Source organism: Rhinoderma darwinii, chromosome 5 (assembly GCF_050947455.1).
Source record: "Rhinoderma darwinii isolate aRhiDar2 chromosome 5, aRhiDar2.hap1, whole genome shotgun sequence".
Taxonomy (NCBI): Eukaryota; Metazoa; Chordata; class Amphibia; order Anura; family Rhinodermatidae; genus Rhinoderma; species Rhinoderma darwinii.
Genome location: NC_134691.1, coordinates 330,495,929 through 330,518,567, shown reverse-complemented (window position 1 = coordinate 330,518,567; position 22,639 = coordinate 330,495,929). Strand labels below are relative to the sequence as shown.

The 22,639-nt window shown below is 46.7% G+C and overlaps 1 protein-coding gene across 6 annotated transcripts in view; it reads left to right on the top strand.

Annotated features, from left to right (window-relative positions):
• The window catches only part of SGCE (sarcoglycan epsilon), a 71,340-nt gene that overhangs the window by 3,537 nt on the left and 45,164 nt on the right, over positions 1-22,639 (top strand). Inside the window, exon 1 of one of the 6 annotated variants that reach the window (XM_075827732.1) lies at positions 3,283-3,362. The exons of 4 other annotated variants lie outside the window; for them this stretch is intronic. The gene's annotated coding sequence lies outside the window, so the exon portion shown is untranslated. Of the gene's footprint in view, positions 1-3,282; positions 3,363-18,764; positions 18,851-22,639 lie in introns of those variants that run through there. One more of the 6 variants, XM_075827731.1, reaches the window with a different exon arrangement.

Here is a 22,639-nt window from a genome sequence, read left to right as displayed (position 1 = left end):
CTCTGAGCCAGATGAAAGTCAGGATCAGGGCACAGGTCCCGCAAGACCCCCAGCTCAAGCCTCTGCAGTGGGGCTGGAGTGGGAATGCGGGGAGAGTGTTACGGGTCCGGCATTAGAACACGTGGTAGTCAAAATGGCGCCGGACGCCAACCCCTGCAAAGGGGGCGGTACTGGTGGCCTGGTGACGCCAGGGGGTGTGTCCCCGTGTCCGGTGAATGGCGAGTCCGGGAAACTGGTCTTTGATGCGAGTCAGGGGTCGGGAGAACGGGTAAACCAGAAACCGGATGTGGTGTCTGAAAGCCGGAAGTCTGTCGGTGTCGCAGTAAAGCCGTCAGAGGTTCCGGACAAGGGCGGTCACAGAGGGGGCTCCGGCTCTGTTGGCCACTCCTCTGTGGGAGGGGGGAGTGGTCCGGCGCCGGAGGCGGCTCCAGTGACGTCAGTGGCTCCTTCGTCCGCATCGCTGAAAAGTGGTGTAGGCGAGAAGGGGGCTGCTGGCGTCGGGGGCGACGGTTGCCCCTTTCCCAAAAATGTTCTGCGCATAGAACAGATGGAGGTTAATGAGGCGGAGGGCACAGCGGGGACATAGCTTGTAACATCTGGTGGCGTCCCTGCAAAGGTGCCTGATGATGCGGAGACTGAAGCAGTGTCTACCCACACAAAATGTACAGAAAAAATACATAACATAGGACCAGGCCTGGCCAGAAGGATGACTGCAGGGGGACCTGGTGGGTTAAATAAAAAAGTTGCGGCTGTGGATGTGGAAACTGCTGGGGGTATGCAGGTGTGTGTAAATAAAGTTGCTGGAGTGTCTGCTGGTAATGGGGTGTTGAGTGCTGTGTCTGTAGGTGGTGAGGTGGTGGGTGGTGGGTGGTGGGGATGGGGTATCAACCAGGGGCAATGGGCCAGGCGCTCCTCTTGCTGTGACATCCGGCAGGTCTTATGCTGGTGTGGCAGCGGGGGGACAGCGGGCCCACCCATCTTCATCCTCAAGGTCCGGGGACGGTAACTTGCAACAACGTCTCTTGGACGCTTTAAGAGAGGGAAAGCAAACCCTAACCATAGGGGGAGTGCAGAAGGACCTGTCTTTCTGGATAGACAGATATGGTCTAAATGCCTTCCGAGAGCAACGAGGAGATCAGTGGTCGCTCCCAACAGCCGGGCAGGCTGTAGCCAGGAGGAATGTGGTCCGTCTCCGGTGGCGTGGCAATGATGCGTGCCCTCCCAGAAAGAGGGTGGTGGAGCTGCTGCTAGGGATGGGCTTCAAGGCGAGTGACATCTTTGCCTTGATACATCCTCATGGCTCGGTCGAGTTTGACATCAGCTTTGTTCACCTAGGGGGCCTTGAGGTCTTCTGGGGGAACTACGAGCTGATGAAGGACGAGCCTGGCTGGTGAGACTTTGCTGCACAAGCAATTTCTCGCCAAAGTGGTCCCAAGAGAGTGACCGTTCTTACCCGTAACGAGTCACTCTCTTGTATTGATATCATGACCTGGTTGGGAAGGTACGGAGAGGTAGTAGAGATGCCACGGAAGAACATGGATGAGTTTGGCATCTGGTCAGGAGCCTGGACGTTCATGGTTAAATTAAAGCGTCTGGGACAGATGGTGTCCCACATACCATCGTCTGCTTCCCTGGGAAGAGATCGGATCCTTGTCTTCTACAAGGGGCAGCCGAAGTTGTGTCACCGGTGTGGCGACCCCTCACATTTGAGTGCAGGCTGCAAGGTGCAGAAGTGTGCTCATTGTGGGGGGATTGGTCATCTAGCCGCATCGTGTGACCGTATTCGCTGCAACCTGTGTGGTGACTTAGGTCACCCGTTCAGTCGGTGTCCTCGCTCTGTTGTCAATGCTTGTTCCAAACCTGCAGACGATGAGAGGAGGGAGGCCTCCGTGGGTGAGGGTGCGGGCAGGGACGATGGGGCACAGGGGCAAGGGAAGAATGCAAAGAAGGGTCCCCCTTCTCGCCAGAGAAGGGGGGAGAAGCGAAGGAAGGAGAGGATTTGGAGGGCGCTCCAGGAAACTGGGACGACCTCTGATTCAGATCTGGATGCCCCCCCCTGAAGCTGATGCCCCTGGGGAGGCCGCATTGAACGGGGAGATAAGGAGGATCCAAAGGGAGCAGAGGGCTGAGGACTCTCAGTCCTCCCACTATGAAAGTGTGGGAGAGGAAGAGAGGACTCAGCCTACAGCAAAAGGGACACCGGGCAAAACCCAAGGGCCAAATACATCTGGCCCCGCCCTGGCCCAGGAAGGTAAATCCTGTACCCCCCTGGTGCGCTCTACTGATCGATACCATGCTCTCGTGGACATTCCAGCCTCTCATACTAAGAGGGAGGGCATGGTAGGGCACCCTAGAGTCGTTGAGCCTCCCCTGCTGCAGGGGCCGTTGCCCCCAGAGGGGGAGGTTGACCCGGAACTTGGGGATGAAGATGGGAATAGGGTGGTGAGTATGGACTCCTCAGTTTGCAAGAAGCGAGGCAAAGAAGGGGGGGTCCTCATCAGATAGAGGGGGGGGGGTGGGAAGAAGAAAGCCGTCTAACTCAAACATCCATGATGGCGGCACCCACTCCGTTGACGCTGGCATCAATTAACGTTGCCAGCATTAAGTCAGTTAGGGCGAGATTTGCAGCCTTTGATTTTCTTGGCCGAGTTGAAGCCGACATTTTGTTTTTGCAGGAGACCAGGCTGTCACTTTTGGCAGACGTCGTTAAATCTAGGAGGGAGTGGCGACGCGGGCCCTCCTACTGGTCTCTTGCGGCTGAGCCCTATAGCGGAGTGGCGGTCCTTTTCACCGCACCGGTAACATGCCGACGGATGATTGAGTTAGAAATGGGGAGGTGCTTGATCTTAGATGTCCTCATGAGGGGACTGGAATTAACACTAATCAATATATACGGACCCCAGAGCAAATGGGACCGTAAAAGTCTCTTCATGAGGATTAAGCCTTTCCTTTTTTCAGGTCGACAAGTTATCTTTGGAGGGGACTTCAATACTGTCGTGAGGCCCCGAGATAGAGGAGGTTCCGGAGATAAAAAATTTACCTATGATAGTGTAGCATTAAAAAATATAGTTAGCGATGCTCGCCTGGTGGATATCCACATCAGGCATACCCCAGGCCACTCGGGTTTCACCTATCGTAGAGGTAGTTGTAGGTCTAGGATAGACAGGTTTTATTTGAAGGAGGAAGCCATCTCTTCACCAGTGTCCGTTGTTGAGGTGGAGTTCTCCGATCACTGTATGATTATTTTCTCTTTGAACATTGCAGAGTCCCTCCAGATGGGAAGAGGTATATGGAGGCTGAATTCTACTCTCTTGGAAGAAGCGGAGATAAGACAGTCCTTTGAGGATTTTCTTCAGAGCCAGGTACCTTTGTTGGATCTCAGTGGTACTAAGTCCGGGTGGCAGGATTTTTCCGCAGGCTCTCGAGCCTCAGGTCCATGAGTAGGTACCGCCTATATCAGGAACTGAGGAGGAAACTCGAACATCTGGTCTCAACCGGGGGTAGTGGGGAGGAGATCTCCGTGGTGAAAGCTTTGCTCAGGAGGTGTCAGTATGATAGGCACACATCTTTAGTTCTTGAGAGGGATTTCGGGAGGTACCGCTCGCCCGACCCCTACAGGAACTGTAAGATGTCAGTGAGTCGTAAGGTTGTGACAGGACTGATTGATAGTACAGGATCTCTGAAGAGATCCAAATCAGGGATCTTGGAGGTCGTCAGATCCTTCTACTCGCACCTCTTGGGGAAGCAAGATCCAAACCGAGACGAGATGTCGGCTTTCCTGGCTGAAACCATCCCTGAGCCAGGGGTAGACCCCTCTCTCTGTGTTTTGATAGACTCGATCAAGGAAGAGGAAGTGGGATTGGCGATTGATGGGCTTGCCCTCAAAAAATCGCCAGGGCCGGATGGCTTAACATCCGAGTTTTATAAGACTTTTAAAGGAACCCTAGTTCCCCTCTTGACTGAGGTGTTTAATGAGTGCCTTTCCTCGGGTACTTTGCCAATGTCAATGAGGAGGTCGGCCTTGATCGTTTTATCGAAGGGTAAAGACTCGACCCGTATTGAGAATTGGCGTCCCATAGCGTTGCTCAATACGGACCGAAAGGTTCTCGCAAAGGTGCTGTTTAATCGGCTGGTGAAGTTTGCATCCCGGCTCCTTTCGCCGGTCCAGCATTGCTCTGTTCCAGGCCGCAGCACATTTAGTGCTGTCCTCCGTGTCAGAGAGGCAGTGGAGCAGGGAAATTCTGGTCGGTGGGAGGGGTACATCCTGTCCTTGGACCAGGCCAAGGCTTTTGACCGGGTGGACCACGAGTACCTCTGGTCGGTCCTTCTGAGGTACGGCCTACGGGGGGGGGGGTTTGTCAATTGGCTACAGACCTTATACACTGGGGCTGAGACTTTTGCGCTGGTGAACGGTTGGGTTGGAACCCCCTTTGAGGTTGGGTCTGGTGTCCGCCAGGGTTGTCCCTTGAGCCCTTTGCTATATGCGTTCGCAATTGATCCTTTTCTTAAAAGGATCGATCGTGGGCCATTGGCGGGAGTCGGGGCCGGCCTGGAGGGGCCGGAGGCCACTCAGAGGGTGGTTGCGTACGCAGACGACGTCTCCATTTTTGTCTCCTCGAGAGGGGAGGCAGAGTGGGTGATGTCGGAAGTGGAGCATTACTGATTGGCATCTGGGTCCAAGATCAACCGGGATAAGTGCAAAAGTCTCTGGCTGGGAGGAGGAGATCCTGGTTTTGATCTCCCGGACACCCTTCCAGAGCCTCAGGGGTCTGCTAAGATCTTAGGAGTCAAATTTGGCCCGGGTGATTACCCCAAGAAGAACTGGGAGGATAGGCTGAATCTAGTTGCCCAGAAGGTCGACCAATGGAAGGGTTGGTCCTTAACCCTGAGGGAAAGGGTTCACTTGGCCAAGGCCTACCTGGTGCCCATGTTGCTTTACCTGGGCAGTGTGTGCATCTTGCCAGAACCTCTCTGGACTCGGGTCTATAGCCTGTTCTTCCAGCTGTTATGGGGGAACAGGCTCAACCTAATCAAGAGGGAGGTTACTTACCTACCAAGGACACTAGGCGGGTTAGGTATGGTTAACCCGGTGGTGTTCCTAGTGAACACCTTTGTTAAGATCAACCTGGCAAACCTCTGGCAAGAGAGGGCTCCTTGGTGGATATCCTCCTGCAGGGGGTGGTTTCGGCCTTTCTTCCAGGAATGGGAGAGAGGAGGGCAAGTGAAAGACCTGCGTACACCTCACGGACATCTCCCGGCTTATGCCACCCTGGCGCTGAAGATTGTTCGCCGGTGGGGTCTGGAGGTGTGGGAGATCAGGACTATGTCGAGAAAATTTCTTGACAGGAGGGTCCTGATGACCCACTTCCAGAAGCCCCTGGAGCTCAAAGACTGCCCAAGTAGTGACCTCGGGGTGGGATTAAAACTTTTAAATTCAGCGAGGATTCCCCAGAAGTTTTGGGATCTGGCTTGGCGTTGCTTCCATGGGAGACTGTATGTGAGGGGCAATCTAAAGTGCAGAAGCTCTGATGATCGGGATTGCCCCCGGGAGGAGTGCGGCGGAGTGCTGGAAAGCATGGAGCATTTCCTGCTTCATTGCCCTTTCAATACAGAGGTATACAAAAGGGTGGGAGCCTCCATTGGTTGGCCAGGCCTAACCAGCCTCTCCTATGCTGGGTGGGCCTATGGAGTGTTCGGAGACCTCGGTGGTAGGGACCATTGCACCTTGTTTCTAGTCAGTATAGTGGTCAGGCACTTTATGTGGAATGAACGATGTCTAGTTTCTACCCAGAAGAAAATCCTCCTAGTGGATGAGGTTGTTAGCAATATCATGGGTGACCTGGTGAAGGTGCATTCTTTGGAGGTTGGCAGATTGGGAGCATCCAAAGCCTCTTGTCTTTGGAGGGGCTTTTCCTTTTGGGTGCCTTAAAGAGGCTCTGTCACCAGATTTTGCAAACCCTATCTGCTATTGCAGCAGATAGGCGCTGCAATGTAGATTACAGTAACGTTTTTATTTTTAAAAAACGAGCATTTTTGGCCAAGTTATGACCATTTTTGTAGTTATGCAAATGAGGCTTGCAAAAGTCCAAGTGGGTGTGTTTAAAAGTAAAAGTCCAAGTGGGCGTGTATTATGTGCGTACATCGGGGCGTTTTTAATACTTTTACTAGCTGGGCGTTCTGATGAGAAGTATCATCCACTTCTCTTCAGAACGCCCAGCTTCTGGCAGTGCAGACACAGCCGTGTTCTCGAGAGATCACGCTGTGTCGTCACTCACAGGTCCTGCATCGTGTCAGACGAGCGAGGATACCGGCACCAGAGGCTTCAGTTGATTCTGCAGCAGCATCGGCGTTTGCAGGTAAGTCGATGTAGCTACTTACCTGCAAACGCTGATGCTGCTGCAGAATCAACTGTAGCCTCTGGTGCCGGTGTCCTCGCTCGTCTGACACGATGCAGGACCTGTGAGTGACGACACAGCGTGATCTCTCGAGAACACGGCTGTGTCTGCACTGCCAGAAGCTGGGCGTTCTGAAGAGAAGTGGATGATACTTCTCATCAGAACGCCCAGCTAGTAAAAGTATTAAAAATGCCCCGATGTACCCACATAATACACGCCCACTTGGACTTTTGCAAGCCTCATTTGCATAACTACAAGAATGGTCATAACTTGGCCAAAAATGCTCGTTTTTAAAAAAAGAAAAACGTTACTCTTATCTACATTGCAGCGCCTATCTGCTGCAATAGCAGATAGGGGTTGCAAAATCTGGTGACAGAGCCTCTTTAATGTGTCTGCCTTCATGAGGGAGGGGGGGTCATCACCGGTGCTCAACTGGAGGTGGGGGTCTGCGTTCAGCTGAGGCACCAATAAAAAAATATAGCGATAGGGCTCGGAATAAGGGAAAGGTGAGGGTCAGCATAGGGTCAGCTTTCAATAGGGTCAAGAAAAGGGCTAGTAATAGGGTAAGGAGATAGGGCAAGCGATAGGGAGGGTGCAGCGGTGGACGTGGTACCTTGGCCTCTGGGGGGGTGCTGGGGGGGCTTTCAATTCTCTCTATCTGGTGATGGGCTAGGTAAGCACAGGAAGATTTTTTTTTTGTTTAGGATTGAAATGGCAGGAAAAAGGTTTACAAGCGACCGAACTTGGTGCTTTCGGGTACGGTGTATTTTGTATATGGTTTGGTATTTGGACAAGTTGGTGATGTGTATTGTATTATATTGTAAAAATGTTGTTAGAATAGGGATAGACTTAAGGGGGTTAATAGATAGGTTGGGAGGGGGGTCGGGGGGGGGGGGGGGGTGTGTGTCTGACCCAGCCCCGGACTATGCGGACATGGGAGGACATGGGGCGGGGGGCTGGGCTGGGGTGTTGGGTGTGGTGGTGGGGGCCAGCATCTGGACTATGCGGACGTGAGGGGACATGAGGCGAGATGCTGGCTGGGGTGGTGGAGATTAGGTAAGAAGGGTAAGGTTAGGGAAAGTCAGGATGTGTATAGTGTGATTAAAAAAAAATAAAAAATATTATAATATTTGGATTTGTATTATTATTATTATATAGAAAAAAAATAAATAATAATATTTGGATTAGTATTATTATATTTTGGATTGTTTTGTTTATTATTATTATTTTATTTGCTATTATTATTTTGTTTCTTTAGGCCCTTGGTTGACGCGGGTCGGGTGATTTTCTGTTAGTACTTTTGATTACGTGTATATGATGTTTGTATATATTCTAGTTATTGTTTAGTTTCGGACGAAGTGTAGATGTAAGTATATAAGAGTGGGGTGTATGTGGCCGGGTCTGGTATAGTTTTCTCTTCTCAAATACAGAGATGTATATAAGATAATTTGTTTATAAGAATTAGGTTGTGACTTTTTGGTTATATGGAATTAGTTATGTATTTGTTTTTCAGTTTATGTTTTGTAAATTTATATAAAATAAAGAGATACAGAATGTAACTCAGGATCAGTACAGGATAAGTAATGTAATGTATGTACACAGTGACTCCTCCAGCAGAATAGTGAGTGCAGCTCTGGAGTATAATACAGGATGTAACTCAGGATCAGTACAGGATAAGTAATGTAATATATGTACACAGTGACTCCTCCAGCAGAATAGTGCGTGCAGCTCTGGAGTATAATACATGATGTAACTCAGGATCAGTACAGAATAAGTAATGCAATGTCTGTACACAGTGACTCCACCAGCAGAATAGTGAGTACAGCTCTGGAGTATAATACAGGCTGTAACTCGGGATCAGTTAAAGATAAGTAATGTAATGTATGTACATCGTATAGATTATTTATATATGTAAACTGTAACGTTCAAAGATGGACTGTTGCTTTAATGTATTCATTAATTATAGGCTCAAATAGTAGGTTGATGATTGACAATAGAGACGATAACAGCAGGTAATTTGTTTCTTTATGGCATTAATGAGCAGATTTATATATAAAGTTTATGGGATAAGGGGTGGCCTTGGTTTGTTAGTTCCCAGGCCTAACACTTCAAATAAAACAGAACTCCAACTTTATGGATCAGTCATAAGCTGAGAACCAGGGTGGGGATGGGTTCTGGAAATGACCTAGACCAGTGTATGATCTGAAACCTGTAGAACTCCAGCTGTTCAGAAACTATAGGTCCCAGCATGCCCTGACCATTGCAGAGCTACGAGTACTTCGAATATGCCAGACCATTTTTCCTTACTAAATCTTAGTATTAGAAAATGCAGCTGAAATCACCAGGTCTCTATGCAATTGTAAGTATCAGGGGCATAGCTGGGAGCTCTAGCACGCTCCAGTTATGGGGACTCGTGACCATCAGGTTGGTGAAGATTCATCAGCGTGTGTCGCATCTGTAGACAAGCAATGGCCTAAACACAGTTGGGCTGTTTTCTACCAAACTGCACAAAAAAATATTTGTTAGGCAGCTACGAATGACTCATAAATAATTTCAATGGAGATTTTATTTTTTGTTGTACTGTGACTACATGCAGGGTTTGATTGTAGTCTGTTACCATGGAGACACAGATTTTTACAGAAGCTGTAATCAAAATTTCATTTTTATTCTAGATGCATTACAGCAATAAAAAAATTAGTTGCAACAGTATGTACACCCTTTACATGAAGCTGAAACTGCTGGCGGACACACAATTTTCCTGCTGCAGGCGCTATCGCTATAGTTTTCTGGTGTAAAAAATAAATCTAATTGTGCAAACTGTACAACAGATTTATTAAAATTACAAAATATATAATCAGTGATGTTGCCTGCAGTAAGGAATCACATTACATTTTCCAATTACTCAGCCATATTGCAGATCCGTGATATAAGCATATATTACGGTGCCCAGGTCCGGCCTTAGGATAGATGGCGCCCCGTGCAAAATGATCTTTCGGTGCAACACCCCATCATAAAAAAAAATGCCCCATAAAAAAAGTATAATGCCCTATATAGTGCCCCACACAGTATAATCTCCCTTTAGTGCCCCCCATACAGTATAATAATAATATTTAATAATATAATATATTATAACCCCTTCAAGGACACAGTATTTTGTCCTCTAATTGTGCCCACACAGCATTATGCCCCCTAAGTGCCACACACAGTATATTGCCCCCTGTAGTACCCTTACACAGTATAATGTTCGCTTAGTGGCCCCCACACAGTATAATGCCCCCCTCCCATGGCTGCCACACACAGCCCGCCATTGTAGATAGTGCCCCTGTAAAGGATCTGCCAGACACAGCTTCTGTGTCGACACCCATGGGTAATCAGTCTGCACCTGCGCCTAAGTCTGAGAGAGTGACTCCATCTTCTACCAGTCAGGCTGGGAGGCTTAGGAGTGGGAGAGCCTATCACAGCCTGGCCAGACGGAGCTAGCTCCCGCCCTCTGTCTATTTATACCTTCACTTCCTGCTCCTCTAGTGCCTGTGATTCTGCCTGTTTCCTGGCTCTGCTGCTGCTGCTTGAACTATTTGTCCTCTGCTTAATTTTGACCCTGGCTTACTGACTACTCTCCTGCTCTGCGTTTTGTACCTCATACACTCCTGGTTTGACTCGGCTCGTTCACTACTCTCGTTGCTCACGGTGCTTCCGTGGGCAACTGCCCCATTTCCCTAGCTTCTGTGTACCCTTGTCTGTTTGTCTGTCGTGCACTTATTGAGCGTAGGGACCGTCGCCCAGTTGTACGCCGTCGCCTAGGATGGGCCGTTGCAAGTAGGCAGGGACTGAGTGGCGGGTAGATTAGGGCTCACCTGTCTGTCTCCCTACCCCGTCATTACAGCCCCCTTGTAGATTGTCCCACACAGCCTCCCTGTAGACAGTGCCATAATCCCCCACCTCCTCCTTGTAGATCGTAACATAATCCCCCACCTCCCACTTGTAGACAGTGCCCCCAAAAAAAAAAAATTGTACTCACCTAGGCCCCTTTCCCACGACGAACTGAGCTGCTCCACGATGGGATCCTTGCATGGGCCGGTGTGATCCTGTAGCCTAGTACAGAGTTACCCAACCTTTTTGGACTCGAGGCCCCACTGGAAAAATAAAATTTCCTCAGGGCACCCCTACCAAAAATTGTTTTGAGAAAGACAGAAAATGGTTAAAAACAAGCACTACACTCGTAGGGTATGTTCACACAGTGTTTTTGTAAGGCAAAAATAATCTGCCTCAAAATTCTTTCAGGAAGTGACAGCGTTGTGTGACCTTTTCTTTGCGTTTTTTTTTAAGCCATTGAAGCGAATCCAAAAGATGCAGGCAAAAAAGCTCCAAACGAGGACCGCAGGTATTTTCTGCCTCCTATTAATTTCAATTGGAGCTCAGAGGTGGAAACCACTTGAAGACCATCAGCCCCCCAACAGTAAAATGACCATCAGTCCCCCATTCACAGCAAAATGACCATCAGCCCCCTACTCACAGTAAAATTTCCATCAGCCCGCCACTCACAGATTCCCTCTGTAGGTAGTGCCAAACAGCTCCCTTGTAGGTAGTGCCACACAGTCCCCGGTAGATATTGCCACACAGCCAACTGTAGGTAGTGCCACACAGCCCCTTGTAAGTAGTGCCACACAGCCCCTTGTAGATAGCGCCACACAGCCCCCTTGTATGTAGTTCCATACAGCCCCTTGTAGGTAGGGCCACACAGCCCCTTGTAGGTAGTGCCACACAGCCATCTGTAGGTAGTGCCACACAGCCCCCTGGTAGTTAGTGCCACACAGCCCCCTGGTAGGTAGTGCCACACAGCCCCCTTGTAGGTAGTGCCATACAGCCCCCGGGTAGGTAGTGCAATACAGCCCCCGGGTAGGTAGTGCAATACAGCCTACTTGTAGGTAGTTCCACACAGCCCACAGCCCCCTTGTAGATAGCCCCTTCCCTTCCTGTAGATAGTACCACTGTAGCTCCCTGGAGGAGCAGAATCCCCGTGGCCGGGGATTCTGCTCCTGGAACGCTCTGCTTGATGTCTCTGTCCATACACATCAGGGGCAATTCCTGAAGCAGAATCCCCGTCCACAGCGTTTCCAACGTTGTGACAGGGGATTCCACTCCAGGAAAAGCCCCTGTCATCTGTTTTCATTTACGGACAGTGACGTCAAGGGCTTCTCCTGGAGTGGAATCCCCGGTCACAGAGTCGGCAACGCTGTGGCCGGGGATTCCGCTTCAGGAGTTGCCCCTTATGTCACTGTCTATATATGGGCAGAGACATTAAGCGGAGCGCTCCAGAAGCGGAATCCCCGGCCACACGGGGATTCCGCTACTTCAGGGAGCTACAGTGGCGCTAGTAGATGGCAGAGCAGGAAGATACCTCCCTGCTCTGCTATAGTGGTGATGCCCGGTGTCGCCGCTAGCAGCCACTATGGCTGCTACAGCGGTAGCGACTCCACTGAGTGAAGAAGCGCCTGGGAGGAAAGGCAGCTGCTGAGTCGCTGAGCCTTGGCGATTCTGAAACAAGCAGGGGAAGGGAGCTAGCGCAGCACCCCCTTCTGCCTGCTGGAGTGATGCGCCCTGTGCAGTGGCACAGGTCGCACACCCCGAAGACCGGCCCTGACGGTGCCCATGACCTCATTCTGTATGTCTGTGTGCCCCTGATTTTATACGGGGCATAAAGAGTTTTCCCCCTTAGATTTCAAATGAATCCGTGAGAAAAAAAAATGTGGCATGTTCCATCGCATGCTATATTACAGGTGTATCCTTCCCTAGAAGCATCACATGGAGCGTCTACACCACCAGTGGTTGGGGCTATCAGGACTTGCTGGAAGTTGTAGTCTTATAGCAGCTGGAGGGCCATAGGGGGCAGACCACTGAGCTAGATAATGCATTACAACTATGTGTGTTTTAAACATTAGGGGAGATTAAGGCCTCGTGCACATGATCATAGTCGTGTGTACGGTCCGTTATTACAGCACGGACCGGTTGCAGAGTGTAACCTGCGGGCCGTCTGCAATCACGGACTGTGCGCACATACGATGTGCATTGACTTCAATGAGCCTGGACCGCAATTGCGATCCGTAAAATGACACGTCATATGTTTTTGCGGTGCAGGCTCCAGGGAATGCACGGACCATGGAAACCACGGTCGTGTGCCTGGCCAAAAGGATATAATGTGTTCTATACTATCTGCAATTGAGGATAGTATAAGGCTGCAAATTCACGGTCATGTGCATGAGGCCTAAGGCGAAGTCAAAAAAATTTGCAGAAAAGACATGTGAAAACTGACCTGCGGTGCGGATTCTCAATCTTTAACAAGTCAATTTCTCTTGCGAAAACGCTGTATGTGCGGCAAAAAAAAAAGGAGCTAATTGGCAGCACATCTCCATGTGAAAATATGCTGCCAACATAATGCAAATGCATGGGGACGAGCGATCAGAGTAATAATAAACCCTCCATTGTTTATTGCACTATAAAAGTCCAAAAATGTATAAAAACTGACTGCGCCCGAGAGAGGAATTTTTGGCAGCCTGTCTGACTCTCCTGACTTGGTAATGTCCCCATAAACACCCCCCCCCCCCCCCACACACACACACACCATCTAATTTTAATTCATTTTTGTAGTGGTAACAAAATCTAAGTCAAAATAAATCTTTCTTCACTTCTGAATATTGCCATATGTTTCCTTTATGATAGAAAATTCAACTGGAATACAGATAGGCTGGGTTCACACGAGCACATTAACATCCGTAACATCCCGGACCGAATTCAGTGCAGGGAGCCGGGCTCCTAGCATCATAGTTATGTACGACGCTAGGAGTCCCTGCCTCTCCGTGGAACTACTGTCCCGTACTGAAAACATGATTACAGTACGGGACAGTTGTCCTGCAGAGAGGCAGGGACTCCTAGCATCGTACATAACTATGGTGCTAGGAGCCCGGCTCCCTGCACTGAATTCGGTCCGGGACTTCCGGCCGAAATACGTCCGTCCATTACGGACGTTAATGTGCTCGTGTGAACCCAGCCTTACCTCCAAAACATCCCTCCCTCCCCCATATAAAACCAGAGAGCCCCTTTAATTTGAAAAAGCAGGTGAGTTTTAGACATTATTGATGACCATCTCTCCGTATACCATAAAGGTGGCCCAGATGGCTGAAATCTGATTCCCACCATCCCAAGAACTTGCTGGACACTTCCAGGATGAGATTCGGACGTGATCGTACACAGATCCTAAACTTTCCTCCCCTGCAAGGAGCCCATGATCATTGCAGAGTAACAGAATCTAAATAATGTGTATTGCGGAATTGCTGCAGATTCTGTGCCACATATCTGCAGCTATTTATAGTATAATTATTTCGGATGGGATTTTCAAAACCCCATCCACACATATTGAACAAAATCTGCGCGGAAATCAGAGCATGTTACAGATTTTAAAATCTGCGGAATGATCATCCATGATCAGAATGCAAGTCATACAAAATCTGCATCAGAAAAAGTCTAATACGTCTGGACTTAAGCAAAGAAAGTTACACCCTGTTCCAGCCTCTTGGCATTATTATTTTATAGTAGACCCTACTCTTCATTGTCACACGTATCTTCCTATTCCTGATCCCTATATCAAAAATGACCCTCCATTATAGTGCTGAGTTTTTCCACCTAAGGCGGAATGGCCTGGTATTGTTTCTCCCACAATTTCCTTTTCCCCATTGGGCCAATTCCGTACCCATTTCTGTGCTACAATCTTGCTCCTCTGGAGAGGGGAGTCCTACATAGGTTCTCTCTACCCTGTAGCAAGACCCCATAACAGCCGCATAGTCTGCCTCCATGGTACTTATGCCCTTGCTGGGGGAACCACTATTTTTGTTGCTGGGCTATGGGCCCAGAGGTCGAGTGGGGCCCACTCAGTAATACTATATGGGTTCTCTGATATATGGCGCTCATTTTGCTATGGGGCCCTATGAATTCTACTTTCGTCCCTGCCTAGGACACCTACTTTTTTCATTAGGCAATTTATTTATGTCACACAGTGTTTTGTAAGCTACAGCTACAGTCTGAAATCTCGCCAACTGTCCTGTAAATCCTCTGAAGAATAAGGCTGGCCGTACACTTTAGATAAATGTTGGCCGAGAGCTCGTTCAGCCGACAGCTATTCCCCCCCCGATCCTCCCATACACATGCACACTCGGCTCGGCTAAGCATGCATTTCTTTCCAATGGGGAGATGGGAATAACCCACGGCTAAAACCTCTGGTAGCGGCATATCTCTTTGGCAACAAATGATAGGACATGTATAAATCCAACATGTCCGATCCTTCGTTCCCCCGACATCTTCCGTCAGAGGGGACACCCCCATACACATTAAATGGCCGGCAGATCTCGCCAAAATCATTGGGTTCGGCCAACTTTCATCCAATGTGAATGACCACTTTAAGAGACTCCATCCACAAACTGTGATGTCATGTAGCAGTATAGATGATGCAACCAGCATTCTGAAATGGCCGATTGCCCCAAACCTACCTAAATGTGCATATCTATGTTTTTGTATATTACATCCTGGCTTTGAATGGGGCCCAATGAAGGTCTAGTAGACAATGATATAACTATTGGGGGCGCAGAGGCTGTAGTTTCACTCGGAACATGAAGAGGACAGCAACGGTATCATCAATACACACGTTACTTACACATACTACAGGATCTCATTTGGGGGCAAGTTGACGTCGACTGCTCTTTTCCCCTGAAGCGGCCACTACTAGAAGTATTAGATGGCGGTCCATTTAATATATGGACTGACCGGGTTCGCCAGAGTAAGAACCACTGATTGTCTTCTTAAATTCTGGCTAGTTCTATTTTGGCACCATATTGGAAAATTGAATTTCTAAAAAAAATCTCCATGAATCTCATGTTGTTTTATTTTGTTCTGTGAAGCTTTATTTCTATGCTGTGCCGATGGCAAAAATGACTCCGTTTACGGGATGGTTAAACGGTTGAACCCTCGTGTAATCAGCAGACTAAATCTTGCTGAGAAGACCAATGGTGAGTTCAGGCCACACATTGTAACACACTTGGAATTAATAAACCCCCCCCCCCCCCCCCCGTCCCTTAAAATGTGTTTTATAATCTGTATTAATCTAGTAGATTATGCGGTACGGTAAATAACCTGTAAAATGTTTGTAACTTATACATCTTGCCCCAGAACTGACCAAACGTTGTCTACTTATCTACTATGTTGGTTTATCTTACCCCACCACAACCAAATGTTACTTATTTCCTCTTGCACCACTTATTTTAAGGGGGACAATAAGGGATGGATGGGATCAAGGATGGTCAGTGACCAAATAATACTGCCATACAGTGCCTAAATAATACTCCTATACAAAATCCACGTAATACTGCATATACAGCCCACATAATACTGCCTTATAGTGCCATAATAATCTTGTTATAGAAGACCCATAATACCACCATATAGCGCCCAAATAATATGCAGTATCCAAATAAATAAGAGCCCACATAATACCGCCATATAGTTCCCACATAATACTGGTAGGGTAGTTTTAATTTATTATCGGGAATGAGCATCCAGTATAGATGTGTGTTCTGCCCAACTTCTGGACATAGGAGTGGAATGTACTCCTGAGGGTCCAGGCTTTGGGGGCCCCCCTACAAAATGGGAGCCCTGGATTGGTTAAAATGCAAACAGTCCAACTCTTATTGTCCCCAACAATCGAGCTGTTCCCATACTTATTTGACTGTTGGAAGATCTCTTTAAAATCAGAAAGAATGGAATCCATAAAAAATATATAATGTGTATGGCCGGCTATAGCCCTAAAAATACGGGTTGTACAAGGGAGACTAGTAAACAGCTTATTAGAGCGGTTCTTGTGTTTCTGTACAATCACAGCCACAACGTAGATCTTTACAGACAAGCAGAAGTACCGAGTAACTGAATTTAGATGGAACATATTGTGAAAAGAATGAACAATAAGGCTTTTGTGCGCCCGCCTATGAGATAAAGGGCATTTCTTAGGCCATGTCAAGAAATATCATGTTATGGTGGAACAGGGCACCAGAGTTCCATAATAGAAGAACAGAGCTCCGAGCCCAGATACAACATAACAAGGAACACATTAAAACCAAATTAAGGGTATGTGCACACACACTAATTACGTCCGTAATTGACGGACGTATTTCGGCCGCAAGTACCGGACCGAACACAGTGCAGGGAGCCGGGCTCCTAGCATCATAGTTATGTACGATGCTAGGAGTCCCTGCCTCGCTGCAGGACAACTGTCCGGTACTGAAAACATGATTACAGTACGGGACAGTTGTCCTGCAGAGAGGCAGGGACTCCTAGCATCGTACATAAGTATGATGCTAGGAGCCCGGCTCCCTGCACTGTGTTCGGTCCGGTACTTGCGGCCGAAATACGTCCGTCAATTACGGACGTAATTAGTGTGTGTGCACATACCCTTACAGTATAAACTAAGGAAATCCAGCCCCGAAAATGCTTACTAACATGTTATACATGTCATTTAGTGAGAGACTAGACATGGACCGCAAATCCACTATATACTTTGATCTATCGCCGCTAGGCAAAATTTATTAAATGAACATGAGGTTCTTTGTTAACATTTTGATCAAACTGTATAAGCCCACTTGCCACTTCACGGCGACCTCTTTAAAGTGGGTCCCTACTCTATCGGTTGCAGCACCGCATGGCCGTCACTGTCACTGCAGCAACGCTCCTGCAGAGGGAGCAACCCAGATGCCCAAAAGCACCCATGCCATCAAACCGTGCCAAGCCTCCTTGGCTCTGGGCCACATCCCCCCCACAAGTGCAGCACCACAGCAACAGACACCACCCCACAGTAGCACAACATATGACCAGATGGAATAAGCTCACCTTACCATGCGCCCCCAGTGGACAACTGAGAGCACAAGTAGGAGCAGAAACACTTATGAGGTCATTCCTAAATTAAAATCAGCTGGGCCAAATGTGTGGAGTGCTGATAGCAAGTATATAGTATATAGGTATAGAGTAGGGATCCACTTTAACCCCTTAATGACCGGGCCATTTTGCACGTTAATGACCAAGGATTATTTTTTGTTTTTCCACGGTCGCATTCCAAGAGTCGTAACTCTTTTTTTATTCCGTCGACATCGCCGTATAAGGGCTTGTTTTTTCCGGGACGAGTTGTATTTTGTAATTGTACCATTTTTAGATGCTTATAACATATTGATTAACTTTTATTAACTTTATTTTAGGAGAGAATTGAAAATAAGCAGCTATTCCAGCATTAATTTTCACGTTATAAATTTACGCCGTTTACTATGCAGCGTAAATAACATGTTAACTTTATTCTATGGGTCGGCACGATTACAGGGATACCAAATGTGTAAAGGTTTTATATGTTTTTTCTACGTTTGCACAATAAAAAGCCTTTTAGAAAAAAATTACTTGTTTTTGCATCGCCGCGTTCCAAGAGCCGTCATTTTTTTATTTTTCCGTCGATGTGGCCGTACGTGGGCTTGATTTTTGCGGGACAATGTGTAGTTTTCATTAGTACTATTTTGGGGTACATAGGACTTATAGATGAACTTTTATTTTATTTTTTATGGGGGGAATGGGAGAAAAGAGAGAATTTTGCCGTTGTTTTTTGCGTTTTCTTTGGACGCCGTTCATCCGGCGGTTTAATTAATGTGTTCATTTTATTGGTCAAGTTGTTATGATCGCGGGGATACCATATATGTGTATGTGTGATTTGTTTTGACCGTTTTATTAAATAAAACCACTTTTTGGGGCAAAAAAGTAGTTTTATTTGACTTTGACTGTAATTTTTTTTATTTTTTTTTTCACAAACTTTATTTAACGGTTTTACTTTTTTTTTTTTAGTCCCACCAGGGGACTTCACTATGCGATGTGCAGATCGCATATATAATGCTTTGGTATACTTCGTATACCAAAGCATTATTGCCTGTCAGTGTAAAACTGACAGGCAACCTGTTAGGTCATGCCTCTGGCATCGCCTAACAGGCAGATGCTGAAGACAGACTTGGGGGTCTTTGTTAGACCCCCGGCTGTCATGGAAACCCGACGGCGACCCGCGATTTGTTTGCGGGGGCGCCGATCGGGAGACAGAGGGAGTTCCCCCTTCTGTCAAACACATTAAATGCCGCTGTCACTGTTGACAGCGGCATTTAATGGGTTAAACTGCCGGAATCGGCGCGTGCTTCAATTCCGGCAGTTGCAGCAGGAGCCAGGCTGAGTATAACAGCCGTGCTCCTGCCGCTGATCGCGTGGGTAAACTGTCAGTACCCGCGCGATCACAGGACGGATATATCCGTCCTCCTGCGCGAACTAGCAGCTGCTGAGGACGGATATATCCGTCCTTCGGCGTTAAGGGGTTAAAGAGGTCGCCGTGAAGTGGCAAGAGGGTTTGTATACAATTTGATCAAAATGTTAACAAAGAACCTCATGTTCATTTTATAAATTTTGCCTAGCCGTGATAGATCAAGTATATAGTGGATGTGCGGTCCATGTCTAGTCTCTCACTAAATGACATGTTATACATACTTTAAAGGGGTATTAACCGAATCAACATTTAATAATGTATGTACACAGTGACTCTACAAGCAGAATAATGAGTGCAGCTCCGTAGTATAATACAGGATGTAACTCAGGATCAGTACAGGATAAGTAATGTAATGTATGTACACAGTGACTCCACCAGCAGAATAGTGAGTACAGCTCTGGAGTATAATACAGGATGTAACTCAGGATCAGTACAGGATAAGTAATGTAATGTATGTACACAGTGACTCCACCAGCAGAATAGTGAGTGCAGCTCTGGAGTATAATACAGGATGTAACTCAGGATCAGTACAGGATAAGTAATGTAATGTCTGTACACAGTGACTCCACCAGCAGAATAGTGAGTACAGCTCTGGAGTGTAATACAGGATGTAACTCAGGATCAGTACAGGATAAGTAATGTAATGTATGTACACAGTGACTCCACCAGCAGAATAGTGAGTGCAGCTCTGGAGTATAATACAGGATGTAACTCAGGATCAGTACAGGATAAGTAATGTAATGTATGTACACAGTGACTCCACCAGCAGAATAGTGAGTGCAGCTCTGGAGTATAATACAGGATGTAACTCAGGATCGGTACAGGATAAGTAATGTAGTGTATGTACACAGTGACTCCACCAACAGAATAGTGAGTGCAGCTCTGGAGTATAATACAGGATGTAACTCAGGATCGGTACAGGATAAGTAATGCAATGACCCACATTTATCAATGTATGTTCCTTTTTTTTTAGCACAATTTACTCCAAAATATCTTATCTGTCTTATCTCCATTTGTGCCAGAATTTAGTGCCATTTGCCCCATGCACGTCACTTTGTAAAAGTGTTGGGAAAAGTGGGCCCAGCAAATAAAAAAAAAGTTGCATCTAGCTATAAAAGGGTAGTCTCATCTTAGACATTTATTGCATATCAGCCACTCCCTCCCCTCCGCCTCACGGCATCCAAGTGGACCATGAATGGAGAAGTGGCCGCGCATATTAACAGCTCTCTCCATTCACAAGTAAGAGAGTGCTCATTCCCATCTATGTCTCACAATTACTGGGAGATTGGCACAAAGTCAGAAATGTCTGCAGAGCCATGAAGGATTGGTTTATGGTTATCACCCCACTGTCATCAAATTGGCAGTTGAACAATTGGGGTCCCATGTATTGTTCTTGCACAGGGGCACTGTGTTGTCGGTGTAGTGAATTGCTTTGGCCAAAACGCACAAAAACAAATCACATTCTTGCATTAATTTTCTCTTTTATTATTTGCAGAATAATTTTAGGGCTTAAGGCTGCGTTCACATCTGCGTCAGGGATCTGTTCCGATGTACCGTCGGAACGGAGCCCTGACTGACACATATGGAAATCAGTGTTGATTACGCTATTGATTCCGTCAAAACGATGGAAGCCTTGCACAACAGAGACAAATGGAAATCATTGGCACCAGATCCATCACCATTGAAATCAATGGTGATGGAAACGGAAACCTCTGGTTTCGGTTTGTGTCAGTCAGGGCTCCGTTCCGACAGAAAATTTAGACGGAACGTCAGAATGCAGCCCTGACGCAGATGTGAACGCAGCCTTATGTCAACATTCAGTCGCCCGTGAGTCCAGTTAAAATCGTGCCATTATTGCAACTCACTTGAGACCCCAATGTTTTCCTATGTGGGGAATGTTGTGCAATGGTCACAAATTCTTGTGATTGTCACACAATGTTGAGCTCACACATCAGTTGCAGTTATTCCATGGTTTTACCCCAACTTTTGGGCAACTTAATGCCACCGGGGAGTCCTAAATAAGGTTGGTTTCCATGGGCAACAATTTTTTCTTCATTTTAACTTTCCTGATACTCTACAGACTTGTGACACAGACTCGTGATTCGTGAATGTACAATTCAGAGTGACTGTTAGAAGTTCACGGCTATAAGAGATCAAGGACGGTCGGCGGTAAATAAAGAAAAAAAACAACTTGTTCTCAAACTCAAGGACAAGAGATGAAATATATATATATACACAGAGCACACAAAAAATGGTGACCGCACACTGCGAACACTAATGCCACCTGAGCTACTAAATATAAATAAATATGTATTACTGCTAAATCTACTTACAATAGGGAGGTTCTTAGCGCACATTTTGATCAAATTGTGTGAGCCCACCTGCCACGACAAGGAGACCTCTATGAGGTGGGAATGTACGCTGCACATGCACCCAGAACTGGGACTAAGCCTACATATATAATCTGGAGATGGTAGGAACCAGCATTAAACTAATTAAAATCACCCAGGGCAGAATGGGAGGAGTGCAAGAACAAGGACAAGAGATGAAATATATATATATTAGACATATAGAGCTCATGCAGGACTTTCACCCAGATTCTATAAACCTCTAAAAAATGATCTGCACATATTCCATTCAGCAGTCTGGAAAAGCTGGGTGACAATCAATATGGCCACCAGCTCCTACAGCTCCCATATTTCTCAGGATCCTAAATGACCAATTTGTCTACTGATGCTGTGATATGAAAGTAGTACTGTAGGGTTATTAAAAGGGTTATTCCCTCTTATAAAGTGACGGTCTGTCACTAGGATATGCCATCACTTTATGATCATTGGTCGTCTGTCCTATGGGACCCCCACATTCCTGAGAGTGAAGGGGCAGCAGTGCTTATTAGTGTTGGGTCCTCTTTTAAGTTTTCCCTGCACAGCAGCGCTCACGACCACCATGCTGTGACTGTCACTTGAATGGGTCCCGTGCTGCAGTTCCCTGCACAGCGGGTGACCGGGGCATCACTGTGCAGGGAAAAACAGTAAAGGTGCGGAGTGCTAAATTAGCGCTTTGGTAACCTCATCCTCATGATCTGCAGGGATCCCAGAGGTCGGACCCCCACTTACCATAAAATTATGGACTATTAGGAGTCTTTATTGCGGATACTTCAAAATGTTTTTTTTGTTTTTTTTAAGGATCTCAATAATAATATCTTTAGAAATTACATAACTTTACTTAAACTATCTATCTATCTATCTATCTATCTATCTATCTATCTATCTATCTATCTATCTATCTATCTATCTATCTATCTATCTGTCTGTCTGTCTGTCTGTCTGTCTGTCTGTCTGTCTATCATCTCATATCTATCTCATTCTAGCTAAGTATTTCATTCTATCTTATCTTTTTCTATATCTATCTAATCTATCTATCTATCTTATTAATTTTTAATAAAATATATGAGCTAAAAAGTATCTCATTCTAGTTCAAAGTTATCATAGATTGAAGGTACAGGGTGGTTGCAAAGAAAAAATAAAGACAATCTCTGTGTACTTATGACAACCCTTCCTTCACCTGCGCTCTGACAGCTCACAGTTATCATAGGGGCAAAGTAGCTCATGGCAACCAATAAGAATGTAGCTTTTTTGTTCTACCGCAGGTTACAATGTAAAGATGACATCCGATTAGTTGATATGAGGTAATAAGATGGTGACTAAAAATGTGTTGTACTTATCAATGTCTTCATGGAGCTCATAAATAAAAGCCGTATCTCACATTCTGTGTAATATCTACCATGGTAACATATTAACCTTCCCTCCTCGAACGTGTCTTCAATGTATTGTCTTCTTATAACATGTAGGGAAATTGCAAGTCTGACCTC